Source organism: Nomascus leucogenys, chromosome 7b, assembly GCF_006542625.1.
Source record: "Nomascus leucogenys isolate Asia chromosome 7b, Asia_NLE_v1, whole genome shotgun sequence".
NCBI classification, from domain to species: Eukaryota; Metazoa; Chordata; class Mammalia; order Primates; family Hylobatidae; genus Nomascus; species Nomascus leucogenys.
This window is the reverse complement of record NC_044387.1, coordinates 101,262,662-101,289,672: the sequence shown is the minus strand read 5'-3', so window position 1 is coordinate 101,289,672 and position 27,011 is coordinate 101,262,662. Positions and strand designations below refer to the sequence as shown.

The 27,011-nt window shown below is 34.7% G+C and overlaps 1 long non-coding RNA gene across 1 annotated transcript in view; it reads left to right on the top strand.

The window, feature by feature from the left end:
* Window positions 1-5,029, top strand: part of LOC100607839 — a 94,929-nt gene extending 89,900 nt beyond the window's left edge. Inside the window, exon 3 of the long non-coding RNA XR_178567.2 lies at window positions 4,638-5,029. This is a non-coding gene — a long non-coding RNA (uncharacterized LOC100607839). The remainder of the gene's footprint in view (window positions 1-4,637) is intronic.
* The last annotated feature ends 21,982 nt before the right edge of the window (window positions 5,030-27,011 follow it).

Genomic DNA, 27,011 nt, shown 5'->3' with positions numbered 1-27,011 from the left:
CCCCCAAGCTGGATGCTGACTGTGACCATTTTAGTGGATTTCACTGTATTTTAAGAGTATTTTCCTTAGGCTAATTTTGTTCCTCTGTAAATATGTTGCCATTCTATTTATTGTTGCTCAAGCATATTGAGTTTAAAAGCATACTCTGGTTTTATATCCTCCTTTCCATGTTTACTGATATTTCTCCCTCAATATTTTAGTGTGTGTATGTGAAGGTGTGTAGTGATTTTTATAAATTAGTTGAATTTTGCACAAAAGAATTAACTTTTACTTCTTAAACAATATTTCCTGTTCTATTAATGTCATTTTCTTTCTCTTAAGCAATGATGCTTATCTTTCACAATGGTCCTCTTAATTTTTCTAAATTTTATCTTTGCTTTTTTAAAATTGTTATTGATGACATCAACCACAATTCTTAATCACCTGAGTTTGCCAATGTTAGAAGCCAACATTGAGTTGATATAATTATAAGAAAAATCCAAACATTATCACTCATTTTAAACTTCACTATTGTGAAGATTAAATTTTATATATATATATAATTAGAACAGAGTGGGGCACATAATAGGTGCTTAATAAATCTTAATTACCATCTTTTCTCTAGTATCTGAGCTCTTGCAATAGCTTTCCAACTTGGTTTTCCATTTTCTAACTATCACAGGTCACCTTTCTAAAACATTAGTGTAGTCTTATTACTTCCTTTAATGTTTCCTTATCATTTTATCATAGAACACAAAGTCCTTAGCTGGAGAGTCACTTCCAGGTGAAATTATTACCACCCTCACCACCCATTTCCTGTGTTCCTATAGTGATAATGCTGTATTACAAATTATCTATTCATTTTATCTCCCTCATTACATTGTGAGCTACTCATAACAGGGAACAAAATTCATTCACTTAGTAGGTATTCAGTAAACATTTGGTAAATGAGGGGCCAGTTGATTGATTGGAATGAGTCAAATATGTGCCAACTTCTGGTTGCAGAGCAGACATGAACTTAAAAAAAAAAAGTTTTGAATAACCTGTTTGGTCAAAAGTCTGTTTTGCCCAAAGTTACTTGTTTAAACAGCATATTTTCCTGAAATACTTTAGCAGTTTCAGGTGTGTTTGCTCTAACATACTATCTTTCATATCTACGTGCAGGAGTTTTATTTTTTGAGATGGAGTCTTGGAGTGCAGAGGCTCAGTCATGACTTACTGAAGGTTGGAGTGCAGAGGCTCAGTTGTGACTTACTGAAGCCTCTGCTTCCCGGGTTCAAATGAGTCTACTGCCTTAGCCTCCCAAGTAGCTGGGATTACAGTTGCACACCACCATGCCTGGCTAATTTTTGTATTTTTAGTAGAGACAGGGTTTCACCACGTTAGCCAGGCTGGTCTCAAACTCTTGACCTCAAGTGATCTGCCGTCTCGGACTCCCAGAGTGCTGGGATTATAGGTGTGAGCCACCATGCTCAACAGCAGAAGTCATTTTTAACAAGCATTATCATCCTGCTTCCCTCACCTCTCCCTATTTTCCTAATAGATACAAGGCCTTCAAAAGCACATACAAAATCTTTCCCAAGTGCTGCTTTGCCACATTCTCATTTAATTTACACTTCTTCCTCTATGAAGAGCAAAATCCTCACACCAGCATTTAAGTACTTTCCCAGCAAGGTGCTCTGTTTTTTTGAGATTGTGATCTGCTATGACTCTCAACTCCGAGGTTTCATCACTAGTGACTGTCCACCCTAAACACACCTTGCTTATACCTTCCTCCAACATCTGATGTGTGCTCTTCCTCATGCGTTGGTATGGCAGATGTGAGTCTGGGGCACCCATATCTTCCTTCAAGTAAGGACTTCCTGCCTATCCGTGGTCAATGTGATCAGCGACAGTCTCCAGGTCTCAAAAACTTCAGGGACAGCCTCGGCTGCAGAAGGCCACCTAGGCCAAGGTCAAGTCCCTTACACTCCTGGTGATCAACCCAGGAAGAGTCTAAAGATCCATTTTGGCCTAATGCAAGATGCTGTGATGGGACATGCAGGTTCCTGACATCTTGCTGGGTTGGCTGAGGCTTTGTCAGGCTCATGCCATGGTTTAACTCCTCCCACTGTCCAATTCTGCTTAAGAGTGCGTTCCAAATAAACATCCTGAGCCCCAAACCCCATCTAAGCCTCTGCTTCCCGATAAACCAACTGACAACAAATGGTCTTCTGTATCTTCTCTTCTGCCTGCATCATCCATCAGTTCATAGCCACATCATTTTCCAGGTCTCTCTTGACCGATATGGCCCAAGTTGAACCTATTCTAGTCTACCCTACCCTTTACAAGTGCTTCCTACCTTCCAACTCATTTTGAAAACCAGTTTCTTTTATTCTTAGTAACCTTTCTCTCTCTCTCTCTCTCTGTGTGTGTGTGTGTGTGTGTGTGTGTGCGTGTGCGTGTCTTTCACTTATCAACTGAAGCTGTTCTATTAACTTCTTAGAGTTGGGGTCAACTCATTCTTTTCCTTTCTATCCATAGCATGAAATATACTTCTAAGGAAGAAGTACCTAACATTTACTGAATGGAAAGTAACATATTTTAGAGAACACATACACTGATGATTTCTATTTGATTCCCCCCAATTTTGTATCAGTCATATCTAAGATAATTTGGTTAATCTTAATTTGAAAAAGAAAATAGAGAAACTTTCTCTAATATATTTTTTACTATATACAATTTGAGTGATGCATTTTTCTGGAACTTTGATAAGGGAAAACATTTAGAGTTTAGAACTATTTTACATTCTTGTTTCAATATTTGCATATAAACTGAAGCATGATTTTTAAAATCTCAGAACCAGGGGTAAAATGAAATGCCTATTAATGTGAAATCAGCACTAAATAATGCACTAAAATGAAGTCTAAACAAAACACCAGCGAATACATCAATATCTCCAAATTATATTTAACAGAATTGATTGTGTTTGGTTCTGATGTGGCAAGTCAAATTCAGGGCTATAATCAAAGTATGTGTTAAGTTACTAGATAAAGATATTTCAGGTGGCTGTTATGATGAATAAGAAAGGTACCCTTAACTCCCAAGTAATAAATCTCACCCTCAAAGAGATGAGATGGCTCTCTAATTGCTTCTAACAGAAACAAGCAACTTTTTTCTTTGCTGTTTCATGAAAACGTGGAAGATTATGGGAAATCTTTATTTAGATGTTTGATTCTCACTCAATTCCTTTAAAGCTTTCAGTTAAATCTAGAAATTGTGATGTAAGTTGGTATATACTGAAACCTTAAAAAAGTTTGCAAGAATCCTGGCTTCTACATATATACATGAAATTAAATTAAAAACCTCTTGAAAATAACATAAATGTGTGTACTCAGAAATGAAAACCTACTTCAACTCCCTACATGTCCTTCTGTTGATTAGAACACTACTGTGCTCCAGCTGTGAGAAGTTTCTTTTATTCTTTTTAGAGTTGAAATGCATGCACACACACATGCTTTTTGTCCTTGAAACTCTGTCTCTGATTGCATGTTGTTGAGAAAATAGGAAGTTTTTGGCATTTTTAAAACCGTTGCCTTTTTTCTTCCTTGCTATTTAGAATAGTGTGATATTTGCATTAAACCTTCCTCCTTTTAAGATTAGTAAACTAATATATAATTTTAATCCTTTGGATACCACTTTCTTGCATGGAAAAATAGGTTTTTGCCTGAGATATATAGTTTGCAGATAACCTGTGCGTTCATTTCTTTCTATAAAATACTCTTACTTCAAGGCAAGGTAAGCTTAAAAATGTGCTTAATGGGATAACTGATTAGCTGTTGGTCTTTCTATGGCAGAACTGCCTTTGCATTGGTAATCACTTATTCACACACAAAATTAAAGCTTAGACTAGAATCTGAAAGCTGTGATGAAAAGCCCACCTCAGACAATCTTTTGAGCACATAGAAGAAAAATTTATTTGTTCTCCATTGACACTTTGTCTTTGGAAAAGGAGTAAGGGTCCAGAAATAAGCTAAAAGAATAAATATATTTGATACAGTATTCTATGTAAGAGACTCTCAAAAGATAGGTATTTTTGTTATCTTCACAAACAGTATCCCATGTTTTCTAAAATACTTTACCAGAATGTTGTAGTCCAGAGGAAGGGGAATTTCCCCTGAGATAAGAGCAGACACACTCTTTGAAAGTAATCCCAGGTAGGAGGATTAGAAAGATAACTTGAAGCTTCATTTCTTTTATCTTATCACATCTTTGCTCCCTCACAGGAGTATAAGTGATAAGTTCCCTTTAAAATAACACCATATCGGAGCTGCACAAACTAAAGCAAAATTTCTGCCCAACTTGTTTTGGGCAACAGGGACAGAGAGACTGTCCCTCACTCACTCTTGGCAAGTTTATATTATATAACTTATATATAAGACACGCCCTGTTTTTTTTTAGACTACGTGCTTCAACCCAGAAAGAGTGGGCCACAGCCAATTTGAAGTGGATGATTTGAATGCTTTAGCAAAGGTGTGTTTTACTGTAAATCATACCAGGAAAGATACAATAATTCCACAATAGCAAGGATTTTTCAGTATGTAAGACTTAGCATTAAGGTAGGAGAGGGTGGTTAAAAGATACATCTCATCCTTCATGCTCAATATTCTCTTCTTTAGAAAGAGCAGCAATTGGGTGGCACAGAATGAGTTCTGAGGTTTACATCAGAAGATGGCCCTGAACTGGAGCCAAAGCTGGCCGGAGAGCTGGGGGAGATTCTGAGCCTCACACTTTTCTTTGTGAAGTGAGATGCTGACTCTATTGTTGGTTTCGTTTGGGGGTTTGATGCTCAAATAAAGCAATACACATGAGGAAATTTGCTGACATTGTTTTAAAAAACAAAGTTAATGTATGATGATGCAGTGGAGTGATTCATGAATGGCATTATAAATATTTTAAAAACACAAAAGGAATTAAAAGAGTATACTTGGATGTTAATGAAAATAAAATTTCACTGAGAACAAGAATCTTGGTAAACATCAGCTGATATTAAAAGTTTATTGCTTTTAAAGGAGGCTGAAATGTTCTTTTGTCAAGGTTAATGCATTAAAATGGGGTACAGCATAACATTAATCTAGACAAAACAAATTTTAATGTGTGATTATTTTATAAGCTCTAGGTTGAAATAATTTTTCATCTACATAGGAAAACTGAATAGATTATAAAAAATGTTTAAAAGAAAGAGAAATTTCAGATGTCAAATATGTGGGAAACAATGTCATTTTATTAACCAGAGATAGAAAATGAGGTACATTAGTCTTAGACACTATTTAGAGCAGTTAATTGCTAAGTCAGCAAAACAATCTATTCTACAATGACCTTACTTTTAAAGCAGTTCCATGGCATGAACTCAAGGACATTACTGCAGCAAAGTTCTTAACAAATCAGTCATATTCATTGCATTTAATAATCTATTGGGGACTTTGCTAGAGTGAACAACCAGAATTTCTTTTAAACTCTTCCATAATTCAGATTTTATCAATGTGGACTAACCCTGTGGTCAGTTAAATCTGAAGTAGTGCAGTTTTTATGTTTTCTGAATATATTGGGCCTGAAAGCAAATATTATTTTATGATATGTTAATAACACAAGGAATTTTACTAGTAATATTTAGTGGAGCATAAAGGTACCTAAGACTCTGTCTATTTGCACAGTAGCAGAACGGATCTAAGAATGATTCCAACCATAACTCTTAGTCAAACACATTAGCACAGTCCATTTACATAGTAGAATGCTCAGTACAGACCTAAGAATATTCTTTAAAGTTACAGTTGGAATATTTCTCCAAAATGTCCTTATAAATGTGTATACATGCCAAGTCTGAAGTATGAATTACAAATCATAATATGTGGCTCTAATTTGTTATCATCTGAAAAAAAATTCTAATTTGTAACAGAACCAAAGTTTTGTTCCAATCTAAACTCCCGAGGACCAATTCAAAAGAATGGGAAGCTCATTGTTTCCCTGAAATTATTGGCCATACATTTTAAAACATCAAAATATTCTGAAAAATGTCTGTAGTGGTCTCAACTCTTATTTAGTTTAGAATCTTGGTAGACAAACGTAAGTGCCAAGATGTTCCAGATGACCAGTTAGAATGCAGGGGAGCCATAGAATTACTCTTAATGATGCAAAGTACAAATAAATCCCTACGAAATAAAAAGTTTACAGAGCCGAGGATCTAAAGACTTTTAAGAGTTTTGATGAATGTATGAAATTAAAGTAACTTAAATTGCATTTATTTTAATTTAAATGTCATCATGGACACAGCCATTGGTTTATTTCTGGCAGTGAGTTCAAAATGAAAAAGCTTTTAGAAAATAATACGTAAAGGAGAAGTATCATGCTCCATGAATTTAAAGATCAAACTGTATTGCATCCAATGTTGTTTTAGATATTAAGTAGTATAACGTGGGATTATACCACATATTACATTACTCAAATCTTAAGGAAAAAAAAGGTTGCTATGTAAAATGTGAATATAACATAGGTACATTTTTCTTGGGGGAGAGGATAAATTTGTAAGATTAGAATTACATTGAATCTAAAAAACAAGAGAAAAACTTAGAGATTGTCTGAATCTTGTTTTAAGCATGTCTTTCCATGCTTATAACAAGCATGTCTTTTTCATTATATAGTTTCATTATTTAAAAAAAAAAAAAAAAAGCCTAAGTCCCTGGCAATCGCCTTCTGTTTAAAGAAAATCCCCTGGGAGGTGTGGACAGAACTTAAAAATCAGAGTCAATTTCTTCTTAATTCAGAGGTAGAGAACGGATAGGGCATAGTGAGGAACAGGCTTCAAAAGGAACGAAAGCATGAAAGAAAGTCACCTTGTTAGCTGACAGAGAAGTGTGCTTGCCTTGGGGATGGAAGCTTTCTTGAATATTCCTGTTTTAAATGGACACTGTAAACCATAACATCATTACCCATAGGTAGGTCCTAGATGAATCTATCCAAGATATGTCAGACAAATGACAGGATTGCTAGACTTGCTTATTCTTTGGTCACAAAAATCAGGTAAGTGAAACATGCACATTTTTGCTGATTCAAATATTACGATGGAAACTGGCCTTAAAGGGGTCAGGAAACAAACAGAGGAGCTTAAGTGACAAATACACTCCTGCTTGCTTTTCCAGTTTCTCTGTATGCTCCCATGTTACAATGGACATCAAAACCTGTTCACTGAATTTTCTTCCAGAAGTACATGAGGAAGAAATGTGGATATTTGTCTTCGAGACTCCATTAAACATTCAGATTCCCACAAATTTAAACCATTTTACATATCAACCTCACCTTTAAACAATTAAACAATGTTAATTGTTAATATACTGTACTTGAGAATTTTGTAGTTTATTTTATAAGTTATATATAACCTTCCTGCTTTTTGAAAATTTCCACTATGCTGGACTAAATAGTCATAATGTTCTACGAAAGGAAACTTTGAGTTGCATATTACTTGCCCTTCAAGTAGTACCTTTAATTGCATGATTTACCAAGTCATACCAATATTTTTCTACATGGTTCATATATGCTCCAGTCTATGTCGATCAAGGTTACTCAAGGGCCTCATCTTTTTTCTCCTATATTACTACTGTTATTTCCTTATCTGATTTTCCTCACTTTTCCTCATTGCCCTCCTTCCCTACCATTTTCTACCAAACTTTACCTTACCGTGTGGTTTCAGCATCTTGAAGATTGTTTGTTTGCTCAAGACATGGTTATTCCTCCAAATAACTTACAAGTAGACAGAGGCACAGAGGCAGGGAAAGAAAATGGGGGGGGAGGGGGGAGGGAGAGACAGAGAGAGAGAGAGAGGGAGCAAAAAGAACATTCTAATTTCAGTCCTGCTACAACAAAGGCAAGCATGGTGGTGAGGAAGAGCCTACGTTGGGGGTGGGGGCAGGGACAATTAACTTTGTTTTGCTTTGAAAATTTATGAGAAGTAACAGCTAAACGATGATTTGAATAACAGGGTAGATTTAGTAAGATATTCCCTCCTTTGGCAATATGTGGTGATGTGGAAACAAGCTTGTCTAGACATTGGAAGGCTCAGAGGAGAACGTATGTGTTTGTGGATCTCCAAGAGTTTCGTGTGGCCAAACCTAAGAGAGCGCAAGGGAGGATGGATCAGTGCTGGCGAGGCTGGAGTCAGAGCAAGTTCTGAAATGGTGGAAAGGGTAAGAGAAAAGTAGATGAATTCAAGGGAGATACATCCTCTCGGTGTGACTTTTTGAATATGTAGTGTTAGGTGGGTGAGGGTCTTCCCAGGGCTCTGCCCGGGGCACTTAAGTGAATGAATAGTAAGTAGCACCTTTCCCTGGTTTAGATAAGCCAGAGGGAAGAAAAGGATGGGGGTGGGGTGGGGAAGATATTCAAACTTAAAGGATATCTCTTCATCACTTCTGAGTTTGCCTTTCTTTTTCCTTAAAATTCTTTCAGGCAGAGAGCTTCCCATTATCCTGCCAAAATATCCACTCCTTCAAGTTGCTTGCTATTTCTGCTATTGTTAGACATATATTCTTAGTCTCTCTCATGTGAAGAAATAAGCAATAGACACCAAATTCCTTAGAAAAAGTAATTTTCTTTTTTTTTAATTTTATTATTATTATACTTTAAGTTTTAGGGTACATGTGCACAATGTGCAGGTTTGTTACATATGTATACATGTGCCATGTTGGTTTGCTGCACCCATTAACTCGTCATTTAGCATTAGGTATATCTCCTAATGCTGTCCCTCCCCCCTCCCCCCACCCCACAACAGTCCCCGGTGTGTGATGTTCCCCTTCCTGTGTCCATGTGTTCTCATTGTTCAATTCCCACCTATGAGTGAGAACATGCGGTGTTTGGAGAAAGTAATTTTCAATTTGAAACCTGGAAACTGTTATCACTTTACTTTGATTTCATCTTCAAGCCTTCACTTCATTTAAAGATGGAATCCAGTGAAAAATGGGAAGAGGCAGTAAGCTCCATTCCTAGCAAGTTCTACTCCCAATGGTTTTCACATCTCAGCCTGAAAGTTGGAAACTATAGACCAGAGCTGTGGCCGGGACACGCATAATAGGTGCTGGACAAGTATTTCAAAACAGCCAGGCTTGGTGGCGGCACACACCTGTAGTCCCAGCCTCCTACTTAAGAGGCTGAGGTGGGAGGATCACTTGAGGCCAGGAGTTCAAGACCAGCTTGGGCAACATAGCACACCCAGTGTCTACCAAAAAAAAGTAGCCAGTCATGGTGGCACACACCTGTAGTCCCAGCTACTCAGGAGGCTGAGGCAGGAAGATCACTGGAGCCTAGGAGGTGGAGGCTGCAGTGAGCTATGATCACTTCACTGCACTCCAGCCTGGGTGACAAAGTGAGAAAAATAATAAATATCAAATATTTTAAAATTATTAAAATATTAAATATGTGTCCAGCACCTATTAACATATTAGATATTTGCCCAAAACACTTAATATATAATAAATTTATATATTTATTATTAAAATATATAAATTTACATATTTATTACAGTTATTAAAATGAATATATAAATTTAAAATAATATTAAAAATAGGTGCTGGACAAATATTTCTTAAGTCAATGAAAGAATAAATATTCTTGAATAGATTGATTGAATTGGTTGAATACTGTTTAAATCAAATTACATAGTACTGAAGAAAAATACACATAGATGTTTACCCAATTAAAATAAATTATCATTCTCAGAAATTTAATCTATGTAATTTACACCTTGCGTATTTTGCCAAAAAATGTCCTATCTTGTAGCTAGTACTCAAAGGGCATTGAAATAGAATAACTACAGAGATTGCTCCTGTATATGGGAAGCTCCCCTGTAAGTTCTTTGATCTTTACTAGCTTTCTTGCCCAAAGAATTTGTGAGCTTTTGTCGACACAGGTTAAAACAAAGAGCTGTCCTAGTGGTTGATAGTTCTTTGATATATGATTGTGCTTTTTTGTAGAAAGAACTCAGATGTCTTTGTCAGAATCGTGTATTAACATACATGCTATTGTCTAAATGTTTGATGTAAATGGGATTTTATGTTTCCCACATTAAAACATTAAAGAAAGAGAAACTCCTGTGGTCAAAATTTAATACTATATGTCATTAATTTTTTTAATCCTCTAATTCAGTCTGTTAACATGACAAAAGCCAAAATGAGAGTTCTCTGATATTTTCGTGACTTTTTGGTGAAAGTATTTTGTCATTTTCACTCATATGATTGATACAGCAACAATCTAACTAGACAAAAATTCCAAAACTTATAATCGCTGACTTGGTTTTGTTTCTTATTTCAAACCAATATAAGCACTGGATGAAAAAATTCAATTAGGAAAAATGCACAAAAGATAGAAAATAAACATGACAACAAATTATTAGTATTATACAAGGCGGCTTCCACTTTGAAAAACAAATATTACGTTGAAAATGTTCAAGTATTTGAGATTTTGCTAATATAGTTATAAAGTATTCTGACATGAATACAAATATATGGAAAATATTATTTAAATTATAATTAATTTAAATGTCATTTAAATTATTTCTGCTAATTTCTTTCTTTCATTATATCAGCAACACATTATTAATTTTTCAAATTAAAACTAATTTAAAACTTTTTGAAGAACAGTATGAGACGATACTACTTACTACTCAGCACAGATGCTGAAGCAAGTAAAAAAAATGCAAGCTAATGTTTCTATTATCAACATTTTACAGAATATTCTACATTTTGCATAAAATTACTATTCATATAAGTAATGTTAAGGCTTCTATTTTCAAGTATTATTTTTCCATGTAGTGCTTTTACATACAACTGCTTTTTCCCCAGACTAAAACGAAGTATCTTCCCATTGTTTAAAGAAGTAAACTTTCACTTTTCATGAAGCCCTTTCAGACTGACCAGAGGAAAGCTATTAGGTTCTCAGTTTTCTCTCTCTCTCTCTCTGTGTTCTTTCTTAAGAATTATAGCCCTAGTAATTCATCTGCTTGTATCTGTACGTGCTTTCTCATTCTATAAAACACTGACATCTAAATTTACCATCCTTTTATATCTTAGTCTAACGTTGCTCTTTAAGTTGTATCTATATTGTGAGCTTCTGCTTGTCTTCCTGTTTTAAGTAACACCTTCCTAACAGGTAAGGGTGCCTCCCCCAGTAAAGCTTAGCACAATGCACAATGTCCCAGGAAACCAAATGCGCATTCTCCCCGTCCCATTTTAATGATATGGCCACAAACGAAAAAGAGGATATCCCTATGCATTCTATATTCATCTTGTTTATTCTTACTTTCTCAGTGTGATAGATTGTGAACCTGCTTACTTAAAGATAAGGGATATGGGATCTGTGAGACGAAACATCAGTGGATCAATTAAGGCTATTTAGCTTAATGGTGAAACAAGTAGATGAGCTCAGGGACATTCAAGGGGCAGTTTCATGGCTTAGAATCTACGTAGATTGCCTCGTTTCCATCGTCCTGGCTAGCACTAAAAATTATGTGACAAGGAAGGATTTTCTTTTTTTTACTTTTTATTTATTTATTTATTTATTTTTTGAGATGGAGTCTCGCTCTGTCGCCCAGGCTGGAGTGCAGTGGCGCGATCTCGGCTCACTGCAAGCTCCGCCTCCCGGGTTCACGCCATTCTCCTGCCTCAGCCTCTCCGAGTAGCTGGGACTACAGGCGCCCGCCACCACGCCCGGCTAATTTTTTGTATTTTTAGTAGAGACAGGGTTTCACCGTGGTGTCCATCTCCTGACCTCGTGATCCGCCCGCCTCGGCCTCCCAAAGTGCTGGGATTACAAGCGTGAGCCACGGAAGGATTTTCTTAACTTCATCACACCTTGTAATAAGAACTTACAACTTGTGCAGGTTTTAGATATTTTATAATAATGTGCCTTGCTTATATTAGGTATTCAATATTTGTTGAGTTGCATTAAATATTGCACACAGACAACACCCGTTGATGGCTTCATTCAAGTTCCTAAATTCTAGAATATTCATCATTAACAATTTTGCTGGATTTATTTTTTGAAGAAATATAAAATTATACTTTTTAAACATTACACATATAAATGAAAACTATTCTTTCATATTTGAGATCCTGATTTTATTACTTTTCATAATCCCTAAAATAACCTGTTTGACAGAGTAATTTTGTGGCTTTAGCCACTTGAGGATCTAAAATTGGGATGAGAACATAAGACATAAAATGTATAATTGAGTAGAGCATTAAGATAAGCCTATCTGGGTATACATTTTTTAAGTTAAGCAAAGACGATCAAACTTACAGATAAATGAATTATGTATCAAACAGTTTCACTCTCTGACCTTACCAAACTGAATGAAAAAGTAAACAGTCTGTCTCCTTTTCATTAGCTAAAATAAGCAAGATTATACTTTTTAAATATATTAAAGGCTAAGAGTTTTTCATATATTGGAAAAAATTAAATGCTTAAAGTGTTCAAATTGCTTAAAGTGATGCATTTCATTTGAATTTATAAAAAATGTAAGTATATGATGCATAGCAATAAATACTTAATAGTTCTCTCAAGGAATATACATTTTGAGTTTCTTTTTCTAAGAAAATTTAGGTAGAGACCATACATTTCAAATAAGTTAAAAATCAACCAATTCAGGATAAATTAAAATCATGTTTCCTAGAAACTATATACCAATAATGTAGAAATATAAATGCTTTATCAAGTTAAGGTAAGCAATCTGAATGTAGTTCAGACTTAATAGCACATATTTTAAATATCATTACAGATATCAGGATAAATGCATAAAAACCAGCCATACCACCACAAAACAAACTGGGGAAGCGCAGGATCCTTTAATGAAATTAAAATGATTTATAAAAGTGTGACGTTGTCCAGGTGCGGTGGCTCATACCTATAATCCCAGCACTTTGAGAGGCTGAGGCGGGCAGATCACGAGGTTAGGAGATAGAGACCATCCTGGCTAACATGGTGAAACCCCCATCTACACTAAAAATACAAAAATTAGCCAGGCGTGGTGGTGGGTGCCTGTAATCCCAGCTACTCAGGAGCCTGAGGCAGGAGAACTGCTTGAACCTGGGAGGTGGAGGTTGCAGTGAGCCGAGATTGCGCCACTGCACTCCAGCCTGGGCAACAGAGTGAGACTCCGTCTCAAAAAACAACAACAACAACAACAAAATTCATTTATATTTCACAATCCCCTTATACTACAACATAACTGGCTGGCTAGTTTTCTCACGTGTAAAGCTAGCTTGATGTTTTAGTAACTATGTTATATGTATTATTAGATTTAACTTCTTGTTCAAATGGTAGCTCCCCACCCTTCGGCAATGTGAGGGATAGAGAAGAAATGTGGGAGAAAAGGATAGGACGTGTAGACCCAGATTCACGCTCAACTGCATCCCTGAAAGAATGTTAACATCACAGAGTCTGTAAAATAGGAAAAAAGTATATTTGGACCAAGTGCTGTATTGGCCAAGTTCAGTTTAGTTATTGTTTATATGGATTAGTTTATGGTTTGCAGGAGGAGGTCTCAGATATTCAAAGACCTTTCTGGCAGATGCCTTGTCCTTGGAGGTTTGGCTGGTGCATCTACGCCATGGTAATATGTCCTGTAAAACTTCTCACATCATCTCCTAATTAATTACAGAGGCATCGTTCCACCACATCTCTACCTTACTAGAATACCTTCAAGAACTAATCTTTGGATCTAGCCCATACTGGTTGTTGGGCAAATATTTGCTGGATTAATTGTAGTTATACTCTCAAAGTGGGCTTGTTTATGTACTTTGATAAGTGTCAAGGCACATTTCATAGAAGTATACATGCACACACAAACGCAAATATATATGTCAATCTAAGTGATGTTAAGATTGTAACATAAAAAACTGCTTTCTTTCTTTCATTCTGCATCTCCTTTATTCTAAACTTTAAAAGAAAATTTTTCCTCTAGACCTGGTTGCTTCGCAGAGTGGTTTAGGTTCAAATGTGAAAGCAATGTTTTGAAAAATCAATTACTCTAACATAAAAGATTACTATATATTTCCTATAATCATCCAGCACATTGTTACCTTTTTTATTTTTTGTTTATACTTTAAACTTTTATTTTAGATTCAGGAGGTACATGTGCAGGTTTATTACCTAGGTATATTGTGTGATGCTAAGGTTTTGGATGCACTGGATCTCATCACTCAGGTACTGAGCATAATATCCAATAGTTAGTTTTTCAACTCTTTTCCCCTTCCTTCTTGCCCTGCCTACTAGTTCCCAATGTCTATTGTTGTCATCTTTATGTCAATGAGTACCCATTGTTTAGCTCGCACTTGTAAGTGACAACATGCAATATTTGGTTTTATGTCTCTGCATTAATTCATTTAAAATAATGGCCTCTAGCTGCATTCCGGTTGTTGCAAAGGAAGTGAATGTTTTCTTTTTTTTTATGGCTGTGTATATTCTATGGTGTATATGTGCCACATTTTCTTTATCCAATCCACCATTGATAGGCAACTAAGTTAATTCCATGCCTTTGTTATTGTGAATAGAGCTATAGTGAACACACAAGTGCATGTGTCTTTTTGGTAGAGTGATTTATTTTCTTTTGGATATATACTCAGTAATGGGATTACTGAGTCAAATGGTAGTTCTGTTTTAAGTTACTTGAGAAATCTTCAAACTGTTTTCCACAGAGGCTGAACTAATTTGCATTCCTTTCAATGTTGTGTGCTTCCTTTTCTCTACTGCCTCACCAGTATCTACTGTTTTTTGACTTTTTCAAAGCCATTCTGACTGGTGTGAGATGGTATCTCATTGTGGTTTTGATTTGCATTTCTCCAATGATTAGTGATGTGCAACATTTTTTCATGTTTGTTGGACACTTGCATATCTTCTTTCAAGAAGTGTCTATTCATGTATTTTGCCCATTTTTTAATGACTTTTTTACTTATTCAATTGTTTAACTTTCTTATAGATTCTGGATATTAGTCCTTTGTTGGATGCATAGTTTACCAATACTCTCTCCCATTCTGTAGGTTGTCTGTTTACTCTGTTGATAGTTTATTTTTCCATGCAGAAGCTCTTTAATTAGGTCCCACTTGTCAATTTTTGTTTATGTTGCAATTTATTTTAAGGACCCAGTCATAAATTCTTTCTCAAGGCCAATGTCCAGAATGGTATTTCCTAGGTCTTCTGGAATTCTTGTAGCTTGAGGACTTGCATTTAAATCTTTCATCCATCTTGAATAGATTTTTGTATATGCTGAAAGGTAGGGGTCCAGTTTTATTCTTCTGCATATAGCTAGCCAGTTGTTCCAGTACCATTTATTGCATAGAAAATTGTTTCCCCTTTGCTAATTATTGTCAGCTTTGTCGAAGATCAGATGGCTGTAGCTGTGCAGCTTTATTTCTGAGCTCTCTATTTGATTCCATTGGTCTGTTTCTGTTTTTATATAGTACCATGCTTTTTTGGTTACTGTAGCCTTACAGTATAGCTTGAAACCAAGTAATATGATGCCTCTGGTTTTGTTAGTTTTGCTTAGAATTGCTTTGGCTATTCTGGCTCTTTTTTTGGCTTCATATAAATTTTAGAATTATTTTTTCTAGTTCTGTGAAGAATGACGTTGGTAGCTTGATAGGGATAATGTTGCATCTATACATTCCTTTGGGCAGTATGGCCATTTTAACGACATTGATTCTTCCAATCCATGAGCATGGAATGTTCTTCCGTTTATTTGTGTAGTCTATGATTTCTTTCAGCAGTGTTCGGCAACTCTTCAGTGTCACCATAATTATCATCATTTTTACATGAGAAAATGGAGGATATATAATGTTACTGGAATTTACACAGATAACAAATGGGAAAGCCTTATGTTGCGCAGTATTGTTACATTTTCCATGGCTTCCATTTGAGGAAAGAAGGAATTTCTCTTATAACAATAAACATCTATTACAATAAGCACTCCACTAATTTTAGCTTACTTATTTCCATGTGACAATTAGCAAGTCATCTTATATGATTGGATTTAGTCGTTTCATTATTATTATTTTTTTTGAATTTTTTATTTTGTACAGAGGGCTCCATTGACAGTTTTGATGGAAAAATGTATTGCTTTATTTTCTATCTTTTGATAGTTTGGGAAGGATAAGGTAATAGTGGTTTTGTTAAGGTCAAATGGAGTAGAGTCAGGAGCTTTACTGTTTATATGGAACTTAGACACATTGCTTACCAAGTGGCGGGTGGTGTTAAGAGTAGGCATAAGGTCTTCTGCTTTCTAGTCCAGTAGCCTTTTTACATCATCATATTACTTTTCACATTGTATACCAAACTCCATATTATATTCACCAAGAAGGCATTGAAAGGTCATAAACGCACAGCCCTGTCATAAATGGTGCCTTGAATGAAGTAGGTTGCATTTTATTGTAATCAACTGAGTCTAGAAACTTTCATATAACATGTGAGTTTTAATGCTATATATGTCTATGAAAGAATAATAAAGAACAATGCTCGTTCTTATTTTACTGGGGTTAGCGTGGGGCCCCTTTTGTCCCTTAATTTCCCTAATTAGTCTCGATTGTGTTCTCCCTCTACGTTAGCAGGCCAAGATAGTATCTGCTTTATTGCCATGGGAGGAGAACTTGCTCTTACCGAGCTTTATTAGATACTCCATTCTCTCATTTAGAATCCTATTAAGTTTCCCCTTGGCATTTTCTAAATCAATTAGTTTTAGCCTTACCCTTCTTAATATGCTCCTTTTGGAGGCTCCTAATTTTAGTCCCTAACTCTGGTATTTGTAGTTGCCTTTCCCTTTTCTTTTGGGCAAAGATTTCAATCAATTTTCCCTGCAATACTGCTTTGCTAGCATCCCACAGAGTCATATCTGTGACCTCACTGTTATCACTGTCTGCTAAATATTCAGCCCATATGTCTTTGAGCTTTTCCCTAAACTATTGCTGCTGAAGGAAGTAATTATGACTTTACCATCTTAGCACTCCCCTGTTGCTTTTCAAGGGAAATAATTCCACACCCCAGTGAATCATTGCAGGGTCCGAAACTAGAATCTTGTCAATAGAACAGCAACTTTGCGCTCAGTCTCTAGTGGGAATAGAAGAAAATGGTTCTGGAAAAGGAAGAAGAGTTTAGAGAATAAAATGTGAGTTGTGGCCATGAGCATACTTACTTGTTTTAAAAATCAATATGGATGATTAATAGATTGTGTGGTTGCAAAGAATTAGAGAATGATTACATTTTAGTATCATGAAGTGCACTCCCACCACTATTAGGGGATTGTTTTGGTAATTTATCTAGATATTTATTTTTATAAACACACAGATAAATTACATGCACAGTAAGCCATTAATTCTATTAAAATAATTTTTTTTTTTTTTTTTTTGAGACAGAGTCTCGCTCTTGTCGCCCAGGCTGGAGCGTAATGGCATGATCTCGGCTCACTGCAACATTCGCCTCTCAGGTTCAAGCAATTCTCCTGCCCCAGCCTCCCAAGTAGCTGAGATCACAGGCGGCCGCCATCATACCTGGCTGATTTTTTGTATTTTTAGTAGAGATGGGGTGTCACCATGTTGGTCAGTCTGGTCTTGAACTCCTGACCTCAGGTAATTCACCCACCTTAGCCTCCCAAAGTGCTGGGATTACAGGCATGAGCCACTGCACTTGGCCTAAAATAAATTTTATAAAAACTAGAGGGAAATACATAAAACCTTAGTTTTAATTTTTAAATATATAGTAGGATTAGTTATGGGCCATTTTAATTTTTAAGTTAGTAATTTTCTAAATTCCCTGCCACAGTCATATATTTATAATCAGAAAGAAAGTTTAAAAAGCATTAATACCTAAGTACTGAAGTGTTGTAATAGATTGTGCTTTGTGGGGGATGTACAAACTAAAAATTTGTTTATCTTATGGAGCTAAGAAAATTTAGTCAATCTTTGCAACAATATCAACTGTGTCTACTGTGTTTCCAGTCAATACACTGTTTTATAAGTGTGTTTTCTTGTTAAAATAATGCCTTTTCTCCATATAAGTTAAAGCAGTTTTAAGTAAATAAATAAAGACAAGTATATGGCAATAGCAGCTAGTGTCATGGGACTAGAAAAACAACCACAAAAAATTCTACAAAAGACAAGCCTAAAAATATACATACATACATGCTTAAAATTCAATGATGAATACAGGAATGTAATTATTACTTTCTAAACAGTTTTCAACATAGCATGTAAAAGCTGAAGAAAATAATTCATTTTTCAATAACTCATTAAATACTAAGTGCCAGAGTTTTGTAGGAATGTGACATTGGAGATGTAAATGTGCAGGACATGCCATGGATTATGTGTGTTCCAATATTTCAGTGGCCGCTACACACATTGCTGGCCTCTGTAGGGAGCATTCTCTACATGCACCATTCCCCTAGATTATACTTAGCATAATAAGAAAGCATCCAATATAATCAGAAGTAAACATATTTCTTTTCTAATTGTTTGGAATGTTGAATCATAAGCCCTGCAGGTTAGACAGTCTTCAACCGGTGATAGGACTGTAAAGCACCATAATGTTCTCTATGCCTAAGTTGTTTCCATCTGTCATATTCACCAATGCCACTTCTACTTATTCTCAATTCTCCTGTTACATTTTATGGCATCCTGAAAGGCTTTTACCTACGGAGCTTTAGAATCCAAAAATGATGTTGGTTTGTAAGTCTCAAGGATACTGAGAACACAATTACATGAAAGTTCTAGGAGCAAGTAGCTTTTCCGTTCGTTTCTCACGTCAATGTCAGGGGCAGAATGATAGCTGAGGACAGCGGTCATCTGATTAGTGTCTTGTGAGAGGCACCATATTTCCACTACTGCCTCTTCCAAAATTATGATCTTCATTGGTCTTGGCAAGAACCTAAAATTTGTGTCCTAATTACTTATGAGGGAAACCATTAAGGACAATGGAATTTACTTTTAATAAGGTACAAAATAAAGAAAATAAATTAGTGTTTTTCTACCATAGTATATGGCATGTATTTTTCACTTCATATGTACCATGTTTGTTCAAGCTTTATCAACGCATGACGAACTGAATGGACATAGTATTTGTTAGCTTTTATCTAAAGTTACAGATGTTAATATTTAGAGATATTAGGAAAATGGTACAAGGACCCACAGAGCTATAAGTATCAGAGCTGGAATTTGCAATCTATGGCTGACCTCTCAATACTATAATATTTCCACATGTAACATGAAACAACCTATTAATTTATCTCACAACATTCATTTAATATTTAATATTTACTCAATAAGTATTTAATGTGCATATATTGGGTAGGCTGCTTTTAGAGATAACAATGATTATATTAGATAATGTTAAGAGCTTACTATAAATCCATACTCAAGTGCTTTGCCTGTATTATCTCATTAACTTTTCAGCAACCACCTCATCTATGAGGTAGATGTGATTATTATTCCTATTTCATGGGTAAAGAAACTTAGGTATGCATTAAAGAACTTGGCCAATGTCATACAGCTGGTAGTCCAGTCCATGTAGCCTAATTCTAGAATCCAAACTCTTAATCGTAATAGTGTATTATCTTTAAAAATTAAATGACATAGCTTCAAAATATATAAAGAAAAATCTGGCAGGAGCATAAGAAAAATGGACAAAATTATAACCACGGTGAAAGATTTTAATATTCAAAAATTTATAAATCAAGCACAACAGAAATCAATAAATATATAGAAGATTTAAATTATAGTAAGTTTCATCAAATTGATAAATACAGAACTCTGGATCCAACATTTGGAACACATACATTCTTTTTCTAGCACACAGAAACATTTAAGAAAAAAGGTCATGTCCTAAGTCTCTGCTGCTCAAATTCTAGTCCACAGACAAGACTGATTCATGAATGCCTGTTAACGATCCATGACAAAACAAGTTCGGAAACTAAGAGTAAGCACTGAGAAAAGTTTTATCACCCTTTGACACTGTTTGACATTCAGGAGCACAATCAGTGTGCAAACGTGACTTGGACTTTATGTATTATGTGGGAGTATGTTCTTATGGTACAGCCACACAGTTACTCAGATTAACAATTTGTGCCAGAAAGTCAATTAATATATTGCTTTCCTCATCTATATATTCTTACAATTAAAAAATTACATGTGATTAGAGAAATGTAAATAAAATCAGAATGAGGCATCATTCACCCCAGTTAAGATGGCTATTGTCAAAAAGACAAAAGATAACAAATGCTGGCAAGGACGTGGAGAAATGGGAACACTTATACACTGTTGGTGGGAATGTAAATGAATATAACATGGAAAACAGTATAGAAATTCGCCCCCCCCCCCAAAAAAAAACAACAGAACTACCACTACTGGATATTTATTCAAAGAAAATGAAATCAGAATGTTGAAGAGATATTTGCACCCTTATTTTTATTGCTGCACTATTCACAGCAGCCAAGATATGGAATCAACCTAAGCCTCCATCATCAGAAAAAATGGGTAAAGAAAATGTAGTATATAAACACAGTGGAATGCTATTCAACCATCGAAAAGAATGAAATCCTGCCATTCTCTGCAACACGATGACCCCCGAGGATATTACGTTAAGTGAAATAATTCAGTCACAGAAAGACAAATATTTCATGTTCTCAGTCATATGTGGGAGCCAATAAAAGTTAAGCTCATAAAAGTAGAGAGTAGAATTGTGGTTATGAGAGTCTGAAAGGTTCAAGGGGAGGGCAAGATAAATAGAAGTTGGTTAACAGATACAAAATTACAGCTAGATAGGAGAATGAATTCTGGTTATTCTATAGCACAATGGGGTGACTATAGTTAGCAATATCTTATTATATATTTTCAAACAGAAGAGAGGATTTTGAATGTTCCCAACACAAATGATAAATGTTTGAGTTGGTGGATATGCTAATTACCCTAATTTGATCATTACACATTGTATACATATATTCAAATATTACCCTAATTAATTACTCATAATTAAGATTTGTGAATTATGTAATGGCCATCTATTAATTTTGAAAATACTCTCTTCATGTGATAATATGAAATAAATTATACACAACTGTTACCAAATGTATAGATATCATGAGTGTAATTGACAATATCCACAATGCAGAATCAATAATGTTTTTGCAAAATAACAAACCAGTTCGGTCCAAACATTTTAAGCATAAGAACTGGGCAGAGGGCATATTATCTATTGTCTCTGGTATTTACTTGAAGGTAAAGAAGGAATGCCACATATTTATTAATGGCAGACATTACTAAGGGACAAAGACAAACTTTAGAGAGTAAGAAAGGTAGAGTTTCTACAGATTCCTATGACCATGTACCATAATTTCACAACCATGACAAGGAAATAGATGATGATTTCAATATTGTGTATCTGTGAAAAGTTATCAATAAACTGTTTTTGAATATGATAGAATATTTTAAAATTTTATCTTCCAAAATTATTTTCTACCAAAAAATGAAATTTCATGAATACATATAAAATTCATGAATACAGAATCCATTTTTTCATCAAAAGGAAATTTAAATTTATCCATAATTTTACAATATAAATTATTGGAATTGGGTACTGATGACATATTAAATGTAAAGTTGAAAAAAAAGCATCACTTGTTTCATTTCAGATAGAAGCCATGAAATGAACACTCTGAACGTGAAATCTCTTCCTGCATTCCTAAAAAGTTTTGAGATTAGTTTCTCTATATAGTGATTTTATAATATGTCCATAATTTCTTTCATAAGCCTCCCTTTAAGAGGTAGAGGTTAACTCCATCACCTTTGGATTGGCCTTAGTGATCTGCTTCCAAAAAAAACAGAATATGGCAGAAGTGATGGTAAGTGGCTTCTGAAACTAAGTCACAAGAGGCATTGCATTCTGGGGGAAGCCAGCGTCCTCATAGTGAGGACGCTTAAGCAGCACGATGGAGAGGCCCCCTTGTGGAGGAAGGGAGGGCCTTGCCAGCAGGCTTCCGAATCCGAATCTGACATTTTAGAACAACATCCTTCAGCCTTCCCAAGCCTTCAGAGGAAACAGCCCCAGTCAAAACTTTGACCATAACTTTATGAAAGAGATCCTAAGCCAGAACCAACTGCCTGAGCTGCTCCAAAAATCCTAACCCACAGAAACTTTAAGTTCGCTCTTTGAAATATTACATCTTTGGGCAATTTATTATGCAGCAGTAGATAGCTAACACAAGTGACCCCTGAATAACACAGGTTTGAACTGTGTGGGTCCACTTATATATGGGCTTTCCAATACATCTACCAACCCTGAGACAACAAGACCAATCCCCCCATCCCTCCTCCGCAGCCTACTCAACACGAAGATGATGAGGATGAAGACTTTTGTGATAATCCACTTCCACTTAATGAATATCAATATATTTTCTCTTCCCTATGAGTGTCTTAATAACATTGTCTTTTCTCTAGCTTACTTTATTGTAAGAATACAGTATATAATGCCTATAATATATATCATATGTGTTAATTGACTGTGTTATCAGTAAGGCTTCTGGTCAAGCGTAGGCTATTAGTAGTTAAGGTCTGGGGGAGTCAGAAGTTACACAGGGATTTTTGGCTGCAGGGTCATCAGCACTCCAACTCTCTGCTTGCTCAAAAAAACAACTGTATACTCTATGATGGAGTATTAATAGAGCAAAGTATATCAATAGTTTAAATGCACGTTATCTCCTGAGAGTACTATGGTTATAAATCCAACCTAGATTAGCTAAATTTATACGCAAGAAATATTAAACCCTTTAAAGATACATGATATCTAATCAAAGGGTGCCAAAGGTACTTAAAATAGAAACTTGCTATTTCCTTAATTTTAGTTTTGTTATGATACTAGAATGACAGTTATGAATTTAATAGAAATTATTTACATTAATCACCTTATGTGAAATTTTAGTGAACCATAAATTCAGTTTTCATAATTCTTTTCTTTCTTCCGTTATTATTTTGTTCTGATTATATATCCTGGAATGTAAATTTCTGCTTGTTGAATACTAAAATGGGTTTGCATTTTGTATGCCTTTTAAAAATTTTATCTGCATAGTAATTTATTAATTTACTGCATTTACAAAAGTATAAGCCATGATAGGAAATTTAAAAGAAAATGACCCTTTGATAAGATAATTTGAGAAGCACTATCATAGGCCATAAAAAGTAGACACAAATTTAAAGTTTAAATTTTATATACATACATTCTATAACTACAATTGAATTAAATAAGACATCAATGATTTAAAAGATAAAAACAAGTAACATCCTGCTACATAACACGTAATTCATGGGAAATCATTTAGTCATTTAGGAATCACTCATAACTGATTATTAATAAATCAAGGCTTGTGAGATCTAGACTAAGGCAGTGTGTGGAGAGAAATTTCCCATGTTAAATGATTATATTGGAAAAGATGAAAAGCTGAAAATTAATTACGTAAAATAAGAGGTTCAAAAAATAAAGTTAATCAAACGAAAGTAGAAGTAAGGAATGATATCTGAACAGAATTATTTAAAAAGAACATTAAAATTTAATAAATAGCTTAATAAAGTCTTGGTTTAATAATATTGTTATAATTTTATTAATTATTAATTATATTAATTATAACATTATAATTATTAATTAATGTAATAGTTATATTAATTATTAATAACCTCTACCTTTGAATAAAGTCTTGGTTTGTTGACAAGTTTCATAGAATTCACAAACCTGAGACAAGTCTAATTATTTTTAAAGAGAAAATACCTAAGCACTATTAGGAATCAAAATGTACATTTCATTCGATAAAGGAGTGGTTTTTAAAAGGTAAGAGAATATTTTGTATAGTTTCATGTCAATACCTTTGAAGACAGGCAAATTAGAAAACCAAAATCTAAAAATATATGAATTGCCAAAATAGACTCAAAGATCTGGAAACCTAGAATACTCCTACACTCATTGGAGAAATTTCGTCACTATTTAAGTCACAACATTAAAATCTCAGGCTGGGAGAGTTTTATATGCCAGTTCCACAAAATATTCAACAAAAAGATAATTTTCATCTTGCACAAACCCTTCCAAAGACTTATAAGTTTAGTGTAAAGCTGATACTTATACAAGAAAGGACTTTATGAAAATATCACATTATAGGTTGTTCCCACTTGTAAACATTGATGCTAAAAATCCTCAACAGAATAATAGCTAAATGAAATCCGAATTATTTTTTGAAAGATAGCGTGTCATTGCCAAAAGAGTTTTATCCAAGAATTACAATTAGCTTCTGCATTTGAAAACCTCTTAGTCTAATTTGCCATATTAACAGAATAAATTAGGTCAATAGACAAAAAAAATGCAATCCATAAATTCAAAACCACTAAAGAAAATACAAGTGAAAAGAGACCTTTAAAAACGGACAGCAGATAATTTTAGAAAGCCCCAAAGCAACACGTTAAATAATTAAAAAATAGTGAAAGTTTTTACTTTAATGAGGAATAAGAACATCTACCATCAACCACTTCTATTCGATATCCTGTAGCTTCTGTTCACAATAACAAAATAGAAACAAAAATAAAAGTTCCAAGTTTTGGAAAGAAATCAAAATCATTCTTATTGAAAATGATAGCACTATCTACTAATTATTAGAATTAATTGTTAAGATTTCTGGGATACAAAATTAACATAAAAAAATTAGTTGCATTTCTAACCACCAATAACAGGAAATATTACATATATAATGCTATGCATACATACAGTATATACACACAGGTACACACATGAACACACATATACATACAAAAAATATCTAGAAGGAAAAATTTTACGATGCTAAGGATTTTATGGAGAAACTTATTTTCTGAAAGACAACAAATTATCTAAAAGGTGTCTATTTTCCCCAAACTTATCTATGGATTACGCAATGTTCAAATTAGCATATCAACAGGTTTGATTGTTTCTTTGTTTGTTTGTAGTACTTGCCAGGATGATACAAAATATATGTGAAAAACAAAAATCCCAAGAACAGACAAATAAAATTATGGCAATTAAGAATGTGGTATTCATGCTAGAATAAACAATTAGACCAGTGACAGAGAACAGAGAATTTAGAAACAGATCCAAAGATATTCATTCAACAAACATTTATTGAACGTTTGCTTGTGTCAGGGTTAGCGGTGGGTGGTTGGCACGAGCCATCGAGTGAAACAAGCAAAGACTCTGGCTTATGTTCTACTGTATCACAGCCACTTGACATATGGCACAGTGGGCTTTGAGGAATAGCGTGGGAAGTGTGGAATGTTGGATTGTGCTTTGCCAATTTCCACTTGAAAAAGGAAGAAAGACGAAACCTGATTTTACCTCACACCTTATTCTGAAAGCCATTCCAGATTTAAGAAGTACTTACATATGCAAGGCAAAACTTTAAAGTTTTAGAAGAAAATATAGACACTTATCTTCGTGATTTCAGAATAAGAAGGAATTACTTCAAACACAAAGCTTATTAATCACAGAGGAAAATAATGATAAATTGTATTACTTTAAAATTAGCAACCATTGCTTATCAAAAGGCATCATAAAGCAAGTGAAAAGACAAGCTATACATTGGTAAAAAATATTCTGAGCAAATATACTAATATAAGATTAACATCTAGAATACAAAAACTCCAAAAATAAATATTTTTAAAAGTAATTAAAGAGGGACAAAATAAATGAATAAAAATTTTACAGAACATCAACACAAATGGCCAATATATATTACGATACTGACTTTAATTACAGTCAAAGATTTGAAAATTAAACCCATAGGTCAATAGCAGTTCACATGCACCAGTTTGAGATCAGAAAGCAACACAGAAGGCTTCAAAGTCTCTGGGTAATGTCTTATATCATAAGCTCGGTTGTAGAAACACTTTTTAAATAATCTGCTTATATATTGAATCTAAGCCTTTAACTGCATGACAAAAATAAAAGTCAGATATTAAATATGTAAGAAATTAAGTAAAAACCAAAAAGAACTGGGTTAAAAAACAAAGATGCAGACATAAAAACTGGCTATGGTAAAAATGATGATGATGCCTCCAAGTCACTTATAATTTAACAGATGTGTTTACATTTATAAAACTAAAAGGAAGTTAAAGAGTTGGAGATTTAAAAATTGCTGTGAGGCCAGGCATGGTGGTTTATGCCTGTAATCCCAGCACTTTGGGAGGCCAAGGCGGGCAGATCACGAGGTGAGGAGATCAAGACCATCCTGGCCAATATGGTGAAACCTCATCTCTACTAAATATACAAAAATTAGATGGGCATGGTGGTGCATGCCTGTAATCCCAGCTACTTAGGAGGCTGAGGCAGGAGAATTGCTTGAACCCAGAGGCGGAGGCTGCAGGGAGCTGAGATCGCGCCATTGCACTCCAGCCTGGCGATAGAGCAAGACTCCGTCTCAAAAAAAAAAAAAAAAAAAAAAATTGCTTTGAAAATGGAAACTAGGGTCTGATTATTTCGTGCTAATATGTTTGCTTTTAATAAAGAGGTGGAATTTGAGATTGGTCTTGGAGACTGGGTAGGATTTCAACCAATGGAAGTAGAAGGAAAGCTATTTCAGGTGAGATTTGTGAGTGGAAGACTGTCAACATTCATATCCTACATAATCAAGTTATGCAAACATATCTTCCTTATATAGGATCATGGGGGTAGCCAAATGGTAAAGGATAGACATTTAAAGAAAAGGAGATCTGGTCAATAGGCAATGAGGAGCCACTGAAGATTTTTTAGATCTGAATAACTAAAGGTGATATTTCCTCAAGATAAATCTGGCAGTCATATGAGGTTAAGATTGAGTATATGTGAACTGGTGCCAGGAAACTAGCCAAAGAATAACTACAACAATCTGGAAGTGATAAAAAATAGCCCAAACGAGGGCATTATTCATGGGACATAAAACCAAGTTTTGAGATTAAACTGGCAAATGTTGATAACTCATTGGATGTTGG